Raw genomic sequence first — 10,255 nt, forward strand, 5'->3', positions numbered from 1 at the left:
GTGCGGCCCTGGAATTTCTTCCTAACAGCACTGCTGGTGGAAGGGTTTCCATTCGAAGGAGCACTGGAGAGGGATCTCTAAAGGGTATTTTTGGTCTACTATTCCACACAGGCCAAACATCAGGGAAGACGTGGGAGTAGTCCCACATTACCCTACCACTACACGTGACCTGCCAATTAACTAATTGTGCTCTACCCATTTATACTGCTGGGTGGACATGGGGGGAGATTTAATAAACTTGCACCATTGTTTCAACTGCTGCATAAAGAGAATGAACCAGTGACCTCCGTATAGCTAAGCATTACACCACGGCTGCATTGAAATGGTTTCATATTAGTTGAATACCAATGACTATTCAACCAATACAGCTAACACATTCATACTCTTTGGTTCTTTCGGTAAAGTCACGTAGGTGAAAAAATAAATATAAAAATAGAAATAAATAAATCACGACGTTTCGATTGCAACAAAAATCATCGGGTGTGATAACCACAGCAAGGAATTTGTTTTTATTACTGAAGTGGGAGAGAGACCAGGGTTAGGGCAGTTAAATAAGTCAGAGAGGGGGGGGGGGGGTAGGGGGGGCACACTGCAGGTACAGCAGAGACGTTGAGAGTACAAGGGCAACATGATTGTTGCCAAGATAGATGATGACATCTAAAGTAGAATAGCCGCACTGCTAAACGCTAAGGATGCAATTAACTCGGTAAAATAGACTAATACCCGGTCAATAAGATGGAACAACTATGAACAGTTAAATTTTACTTGGCTAATAACATCTTTCCAATGATTGCTCAATTTATATCCGTCCTCTCGGTTGAAGTAATGTCTATGTTTATATTTCTGGATGGCTTCATGAACAAATCTTTGATGGTGGCCAGACGGCTTGCAGAGCACCTTGGTCTCGGAGAAAACAATATCATGGGAGCCCACAGCGTTATAGCTGATCATTCCGATAACGCTGTTACAGCAATGATCAGCTGTCTGGCTACCATCAAAGATTTGTTCATGAAGCCATCCAGAAATATAAACATAGACATAACTTCAACCGAGAGGACGGATATAAATTGAGCAATCCTTGGAAAGATGTTATTAACCGAGTAAAATTTAACTGTTCATAGTTGTTCCATCTTATTGACTGGGCATTAGTCTATTTTACCGAGTTAATTGCATCCTTAGCGTTTAGCAGTGCGGCTATTCTGCTTTAGATGTCATCATCTATCTTGGCAACAATCATGTTGTCCTTTTACTCAGCGTCTCTACTGTACCTGCAGTGTGCCCCCCCCCTCTGACTTATTTAACTGCCCTAACCCTGGTCTCTCTCCCACTTCAGTAAAATTTTCCTTGCTGTGGTTGTCACACCTGATGATGATTGCTTGTGTTGCAATCGAAACGTCGTGATTTATCTATTTCTATTTTTTATGTTTATTTATTATTTTTTTCACCTATGTGACTTTACCGAAAGAACCAAAGAGTATGGATCCTTGCAGTCACGACAACTTAAAATCTAGAAAGCTAATACATTGTCTGCAATAGGTTTAGGTAAACGTGTTGACACCTTTATTATAATTGTTACCAGTATTGGCAGGATCACAGCATTTGTATTGTTTTTCATTGTTCTCATCGTTCCCAAGATATCGACTAATATTGTGTATGGATGTTTATGGAAGACAAAACCAAATATTTTAACCTTTGCCGTTGATCCAAGAAAGCCTCACTGAAATCTCAACATTGTTTTGCAGGAGGGATGTTTGACCAATTTAACGAGAAATTGCTCTCGCGAGGAATGGTGGTGTATTTGCAAATCATCCTTTATCTTTTAATCCATAAACACGTGGCTTAGGCAAATTACCTCGTGGCGAAATGCATTTGTCAAACCGCATTACCTAAAAGTACACCTAGTGGCACCTCCGATTTCCCACACCTCCGATGAGCACGGTTGGCTACGTACGGTGCGAAAGAAGTTCAACAATACATACGTGCATAGCTTGAGGCAAGCACTGTGGTAATGTCACCGCAATTGAAGTGGATAGATTATCTCTTAAAGACGAAAGGGGCCAGATGCCATGTTCTCACAACCGCTGGAAACTGCGCTAGCTCAAGTCTCACACGGGGGCCATGTTCCCATGGCACCCATATCAGGTTGACCCAAACCCCAAGCGACCTCGTCATTCGGACTCTTGGGCATGGTTATCTTACTATGCCGCAAGCTTGGAGCTGGGCATCCAGAACTCGCCGTGACGCCATGGGGTCAACGCGGAAGAGACAAGCACACTCAACTAAAACACTTTTATTTGATTTTTACCAGGTAAGGTCCACTGAGCTATATAGTTATTTTTTCAGAAGCGACCTGACCACAAATGATAGCTCAACGAAGTGGCTTATTACGTGGAAATGTATAGCAGCCAAACACTCTAATCGCGCGATGTTGATTCTAAATGTGGAGGGGAAAAACGGAGGACCCGGAGAAAAACCCACGCGACCCACGGGTAGAACATGCAAACTCCAAATATACAGCAGCAGCAGGCGTCAGTGTCGGGATTGAACCCACTACCTCCTGCATACCAGGCGAGGTAGTTAACATCTCGTCACCGTGGTGCCCCCGCACTGTGACGTCATTCCCTAATTGAACTCCGCCTGCCGTGTTTGTGTTTAAATTACACGGTGGAAAATGACAAAAATAAATAGATTTTAACTTGCAGTTATCTAATCTAACGCACGATTGCATTAAACTTTGTTTCAAACAAACTCTATTTACAGATTGCTTCCGGACTCCCGCCCTGTGTTCACAGGGAGTAGAGAGAGGGAGGGTGGAGGTGGCGGAGATACGAGTAGTCGTGGCTGGGCTGATGGATCCCAAAGGCTCAAGGAATGTCGGGACACAGGCCTGCGCCCATGCTGCTAATCCTGGGCCAGAAAAGGGCCAATTCCTGGGCGAGCAAAGCCAGCCTTCCAGTGTTTGCATACACGAGGCAAAAAGAGGTGAAAATCACAAGAACGAATTGACATGGACGTGAACAGCAGGATCCGTTGAGCAGGTGTGTATTGTAGCCCGTTGGGCCTTGCACAGATTGCACAATACCAACGAGGGCCTTGGTTCTGGCTTTAGCTAGGTTTGTGATCCAGGTATGTCGTCTGTTCTCATCACCACAGCTTCCCCAGTTCCAGCTCATTAGCGACTTGACAAAACCCGTTGTGTCGGCTCAGATTTGGAACTGGTTGGATGGGGGGGGGGGGTGTGAGCGGAACGGAGGGGGAGATGGGGTGCTAAATGGGCCCAGAGTTAGCCACGCGTGACCTGCCGCTGCAGGCGAGCATGGATACTCACAGGTGGAACTGTGGATTCTGTTTCAGCATTGACTGACGCAGGTGCCGAAATTCCAATAACAGACAGCGGCAGCAGTCTCTCCAGCAGGCACAGCAGAAAGTTCGCATTGCCTTCGAAAGTGCTGATGGCCAGCAAAGGCCTGTACGTAAAATAACATTGCATATGATTATTATGACTGCACCTGCTGACTTCCCTCACCTATATATATTTATCTGCTGGCACAACAAAGCATACCAAATTAAAGCCATGGACATTAAATATAATGAAGGAGACGATATGAAATGAAGTTACACATATAGAGGACTGATTAACACAGACTTTTTTTGTATTACAATACAATACCTCGTGGCATTTTCTTCCATGTGTACCTGTACACAGCTTGCACAAATAATGACGATATACCAAAATGCTAAAGTGCATTCATTTGCTGGTCCTCACCGACACTTTACAGTGTGCTTGAGCAACCAGGCCCAAGACAGACCACGATACATACACATGGCATTGGTAGATTTTACCTTTCTATCATTGGCCAACATTACGCTTATCCAAATCTCTTTCTTAAGACGATGCTTTACATATCACTTTTGACATTTCTGCTGAATGTGCCCTAGAGCGCAACACTTTGACAATGTCAAGTAAAACAAAAATCAACAATGGCCTGAAGTTAAGGGGAAAAAAACATCTTGACCATTTACCTTTCATAAATACAACCGACTGGCACGTTTACGAAACCCAACTACAATGCATTGTTAAACAGTAATGCACAAACAGAAATGCTTAGAGGTTTAGTCTTTACAATGTGATGCCCTTTGGAGCACTATTTGCAGTTATGATTTCAAAGTAAAGCACACGAATGCAAGACATGATTGCAAATACCAATGTGTGGCTGACCTAGATTTTCTTTGGGAGGTGGGTGGGGCATGGGGCATAATTAACTGTTTGATGATGGACAAAAATAAAAAAAATGGTGTTTCAATAAAAAAAGTACATCTAATCTAGTTCACAGCCTTTGCTTGTTTTTGTATTCCTTGTATTTTTTTTCAATAGTGCATACGATCACATCCAAACCGGTTTAGTGGGAACAATTCAGGACGTCAATCACGAGGGAATATGATCTGCCAAAACAAGCTGCAGAAATCCCCACCCCCCACCACGCCCCACCTGACCCTCACTCCCACCCACCCACCCAGCTGCCTTACTCTGACAGCACTGCCAATACCCCACGAACCTCCCCGTCGTCTCCGCCGTCCCGCTAATGCGCTACCTGCTCACAGTCTCAGCAGCGCCCTCACTGGCATCACGCCATCGGCTAGAATTCTTGTTTCTCAGAAAACGCTACACACGCACACAAAATGCCGCTGTGCATGACTGCTGACAAAAGGCCGCTAAATTCATAAATGAACATTTTGCTCTCAAGTTTCCTAACTTTTGGGGGAATTTTCGCAGGTGCCGGTAATGTAACTCAACAAAGTCGTGGAAGCCAAAAAAGTGACGAAATTATATAAAATAACCCACACCTATACTTTGGTGGTGGGTTTTTTTTCGTTGAACTCCTTTCCTTGGGAGTTGATGTCATGTGTGTCAGTGAGATTCAAAGTGCAAAACTGTGAATGTGACAGCATACTTAGGGCAAGGGTTTGAATTACTTAAATATGGGAATAAAATGTAATCTTGGGAATGATAAAAAAGTAAATATTTAGTGCAGCAAATTTCAAATAGGGCAGGTCTATATATATTGTTTAAACATTAGCACTTTTCACAACTTTAAACCCTGACAGAGCCGCTATAAATACTGGACAATGCTTGAATATGGATTATGGATTAAGGATGTTAGCAGGATTAAAGATCTTGGCATTTCCTGTTGAAATCCTTGATGCCAAAAGAAGCTAGTAAATTTAAAGCCCGGCTTCTTTATGAGATTTATTTTATGTGTGTGTGTGTGTGTTTTTATGCTGCACACCTGCTCTCTGACATTTAACCCTCAATAATCCCATGCGGGGTGGAGTGGCAGTGGTTAGCGCGCTGTGGTATGAACCCAGCGATCTTAGTCCAAGTCCCAGCAACGGCTAACATCGGTGGTGGTGGGAAATTTGAACCAGTCCAGGATCTAGCCGCCCCCTCATCCTTTTAACTTTCAGCAATCCACACCAGCATTTGAATCAAAGGGCAGTGCAATAAAACACCTTGTTGTACTGTACGTTTATGCTCCCCTATCTATGCTCATTGCCTTCACCAAACCAACACGTGTGGTGAAATATGGTCAATGAACTATCCCTCAGAATTGGCACAATGCGGCAAATTATTTCATGATAGTTTTACTTTTATTATATCACACTCCTGGTAATTCGTCATACAACATGCATTGAGGGTTTTATGTAATACCAAAATAATGAATCAGATATACCCTTCATTAGCTCATGATTATTATTATCATCTTACCCATTGTCACTGTCATCAGCAATATGCATTCAAAAACAAAACATTGTTATCAATATTATTACAATAACCAGAGATGCGTTCACATTGGCGTTATGTAAAACCAAATTGCAAAAGTTAGTAAGTTAAACATGACCATAAAAGGGATGGGTTTATAGAGGCACATATATTCCTTGTGCACATATGAACGAGCTCACTAAGGCTATTGCCAATACAACAGTATTGTGGGAGATGATCTGATATTGGAGTGATTAATCACTGGGGTAGATACATGCTTAGCCCCAGTTTTAAAATAACCATAATCATTCATTCTCAATCCACTGTTGGAGGAATGCCTCCACATTGACATAAATTGCTTAAAGCCTGTAGTCCATCACTCACATTCACACAGACTTACATTTTAAATAAGCCACACCATAATTGAACGGCATACTTGGCTGCATATAACAAATAACCGTGATGCTTTATAGAGACTGATATTGTTCACGGATTATCCTATCCTGTTTCGTTTTGTACGGTCTCATACATTTTGTTTCATTTATACTCTGTCTTCATCAACACCATCTTAGTAATTGTGTCTATCTCAATTAAACTGTCTAATTTTCATTGTATATCTAATTTGTAGGGTCTACTCCACTGCCTGCATAGTTCGTATTGTAAATTTATGATGTGTATCCAATTCGTAGTGTATGTATTGTTTTCTTCTGTCTCGTTTGGTTGATATTTGGTAACAAAATGTCCCTGTTTGACCGGCACAGTCCCCGATGCTCGAACGGCTGTCCTGTTGTCACGAAGCTCTTGTAAAAATTTGTTTGGGATTTTGTCCTGGATAAAAAAGACATATCTGGCTTAATGTATGACTCATAATATGGGTGAGAGGTTGGGCTACCTGAGTAATGGGTGTCTCTATGTTGAATTTCTTTCGCACCCTACGTAGCCAATCGTGCAAGGTGCAGGGGGGAACAGCAAACTAAACACAGGGCGTGTGGTCAGTAGGTTGAGGTCAACATGTGATAGGTGGGCCCCATGGAAGACTGCTGATTTTTCCTGGATTTTTCTGTTGCGCGTAGTCACTTTAAGATGTTCTTTGTTCATGTTTTTGTTTGTTGCGGTTGCACCCGAGTCAAGAGCCGCATGGCTCACAGGGCTATATACCTAATAAATGAAATTAAACTGAAAAAACGGTGTGGGTAGGGCTAGTGATTGAGTGGGTGTGGCTATGTAACAGTGGGTTGGGCTGACAAAGGAAAGGGGCTTCCGGTTCACTATACGTTCCAGTTGAGACTCCCAGAAATTGTGTCGTCAGTCTTGTTTGCACTATCTCATTTGGATTATTTGACGCGTGTTTTGTCTGTTTCCTGTGCCTTGTCCGTCCTGTCTGTACCGCGTGGGTTGCTGTTGTCAAGTCCGCTTGCATAAACTCTGTTTCATTTTTGCACTCTGAATTGCGCTTTCTGCCTCGCTTGTTCTACCTGCCCTAGGTTTACTGTCTGCCTTGTTTTTTCACAGCGGGTTTTGGCCAGCCATCGGAAAAAAAGACGCTCACCGCATCGCGCACTTTCAGATGCCCATCTGCGGCCGTCTGGAACGCTGTTCCTTCCGATATTAGGAAGTCACTGGAGCTATACACTTTTAAATCATCTAGATTGAAAACTCTTTTTTTCGAACTGCTTTATTAGTTTAGTTTGTTGTCTTTCCCCCTGCACCTCTGATTAGCACGGTTTGCTACGTTCAGTGCGAAAGAAGTTCAACATATATACATACATTGGTTAGCACTGCTTGTTTGCACTGTCTGTCTCATAGGTATCGTCTCACTTGTACTGTCTGTCACATTTACCTTCCCCCCCCCCCCCACAATTTTCCTCCAACCTCAGCTTCCTGCCTGCCATCTCCCTCCTCAACTTCTACTCCCACGTGGCATCATCTTCGATTGATTGTAACTTATTCCAGGTAAACGTTGCCAAAAAAACCGATGTGTTCGTCATCGGCAAAAAGCCCTCTCTCAGGAAAGACTCCACTTTGAGTGTTTACCTCCTAAGCTCTGACATTTAAGTGTGGCTGCCACTGATCCCGAGCTCTCATGCATTTCTGTCGTATTTCATCTCCACAATTCTCTCCTTTCTGGCCTTACTCAATATTTCATCCACAAATTCCAGGCGATCCAAGAAACTGCTGCCAGACTCCTCACCTGTACCCGTAAACGAGGCTACATCACCCCCCCCCCCCCACCCCCCCCATTCTCCACCCTCTACTCTGGTTAAGTCCAATGCTGGATCAACTTAAAAAAAAACTGTCCTCACCATCTTTACGATCCTCCATGGACCCAGCCCTGTCGAGCCCTCTCCCTCGTCTCACTGCGCCGCAATCCACGCACTCTGCGCCCACATCCAATGGTTTCCGTCAAAAAAAACCTCGGTCAACCTTTGCACGGTGGGAAGTTGTTCATTCTCCTTTGTTGCCACCCATAGTCTGGAACTTCCTTCTCCCAGAACATCTGCGCTGGCCCCCCTGTTCCATTCCAGCCTCAAGACCTTCCTCTTTGTGCCGCTGTCATACGACTGTACCGCCTCTCTCTGTGCAATAAACATCCCCACTGTTTTCTGTACAGCGTCCTGCGATGCGGTCCCATTTAGACGTCGCTATGTAAGTCCGCATTGTGTTGCGTTGTAAGTGTCCTTTGCCCGGGGGGGGGGGGGCTCAGCCTTACATTCACTTTCGCTGGTGAGTTAAACTGCAATGTTCATGATTAACATGTCACCTGAACAGACTTTAACAAATGCGATGACGGTCCACTTAGCGCACCTTTCTCTGCTAACGACAAGGTATTAGCATGCTTTAATTACTGCAGTTATGTTAAAGAAAGAGCATGCCAGTCAAAAATGCCACTGGAACCAGGTGTTCTACATCAATATGCTCTTTAGTTATACCTTGCACACGAGGTTAGGGGTTTTGGACCCTTCACAAGCAACTGGATGGATATAAAAAAGAAACATTGAGCACATGAGACAAATTAGGGAACAGTATACAATATATTGGGCCGAGCGCAGCAGTGCAGTGGTTAGCACGCAATGCATTGACCTCGGCTACTACAGTTTTAATCCTGGTCATGGCTAAAATCAGGTGCAAGTCAAAGCTGAAGTGGCCATGGAGCCAAATGGTCCCAACCCATACTAACCAGTGTGGCGAAGTATGGTCATGAAATCCCCGTAGCCGACAGAGTGTGTGGAGGCCTTCATCCTGCAGTGGATTGACAGAGGCCTGTTGATTATAAATTTGCTGTATCTGCTAGACATATCAGGATTTTCATCAACTAATGATATTTAATCCAGGCATTCCATTGTGCAACCAGGTATCAATTATTTAAAATGTATGTAAATTATGCACAAATAATTAGTATTATCCCTTTTGGATAATAGAGCAAACACGACAAAAACAAAAAACACAATTTGTATTCATATTGTGATACTTCATAGAATTGCTCGGGGGATGGGGGTCGTGAGGGTTTGGATGAAGAGGTGAATAGATATCTGCACGTACTTAACGAGATTTTTATTGTCAATAGATTGCACACCTGGGTAATGGAATGCAGTTTTCCCTGCTCCAAGTGATACACGATCAAGTTCAGCCACTAAAGCCAATGACAATAAACCCAATGCAAAAAAAACCAAAAAAGCCGCTTCAAGGATATTTGCTAAACAATAATAACACGAATCCCCAAGCCATCTATGAAAACGGAATGAATCCAACATTAAACTCACCTGACAACTGATTCACATAATCACAAGTTATCGCTATCGGAAGGTTAATTTAACATCGGCCACATCAGCAAATTAGTCTATCCAATGCACAAAGAAATGGATTACGTTGGAGTCTATGTCGTATAGGTAAGCGAAGCAGTTGGACAGAGTCCAAATATTTGTTTCCAAGTGAAGGGTTTGCTCAGAGCACTTGCACATGATAATGTCGTGGGGGAGGGGAGAACAGTAAATAGTCAGTTCTCCCATTCCAAGTTCATGACAATGCAACTTTGAAGGAAGTCAACAGTCGGTCGGCCGCCGAGGGACCGACTTCTTTTTGAATGGAACCCAGAAACGTGGCATTTACATTTGGCTCGCCATGAAGGCAACGACCAATGAAGCACTTCCACGTGCTCCTTGGGGCCGGAAGACACTTCCGTCTTGTCGATGCCCACACAGCAAATGTGAGACCACCAAAAAAAGTGACAACAAAAATAAATCAAGCAAACGGCGAGACATTCGTTTCCCTCGTTGCACTGACGTCACATGTCGGCTCGGTTGAATATCCACTTCGTAAAAAAAGGAACGTCTTTGTATGCGTGTAAGGGATATCAGGGGGTAGGGACGGCGATGGACAGTGGGTTCAGGGTCATGGAGAGGATTCCTGCCAAAAGGAGGAAGGGGGGGTGCAGTGGAGCGGGAACAGTGGAAGAGTGGAGGAGCAGGTGAGGAGGTACAGGAGGCGCGGGGGGGG

At 43.8% G+C, this 10,255-nt stretch overlaps 1 long non-coding RNA gene across 1 annotated transcript; it reads left to right on the forward strand.

Moving 5' to 3' along the window:
* The first annotated feature begins 591 nt into the window (after window positions 1–591).
* On the forward strand, window positions 592–8,369 carry LOC142924422 (uncharacterized). The gene is made up of 2 exons (XR_012941633.1): window positions 592–3,038; window positions 7,274–8,369. It is a non-coding gene; the product is annotated as an uncharacterized LOC142924422 (long non-coding RNA).
* The last annotated feature ends 1,886 nt before the right edge of the window (window positions 8,370–10,255 follow it).

This window comes from Petromyzon marinus, chromosome 13, assembly GCF_048934315.1.
Source record: "Petromyzon marinus isolate PM22_M1 ecotype Great Lakes invasive population chromosome 13, UKy_Petmar_22M1.pri1.0, whole genome shotgun sequence".
Lineage (NCBI taxonomy): Eukaryota > Metazoa > Chordata > Hyperoartia > Petromyzontiformes > Petromyzontidae > Petromyzon > Petromyzon marinus.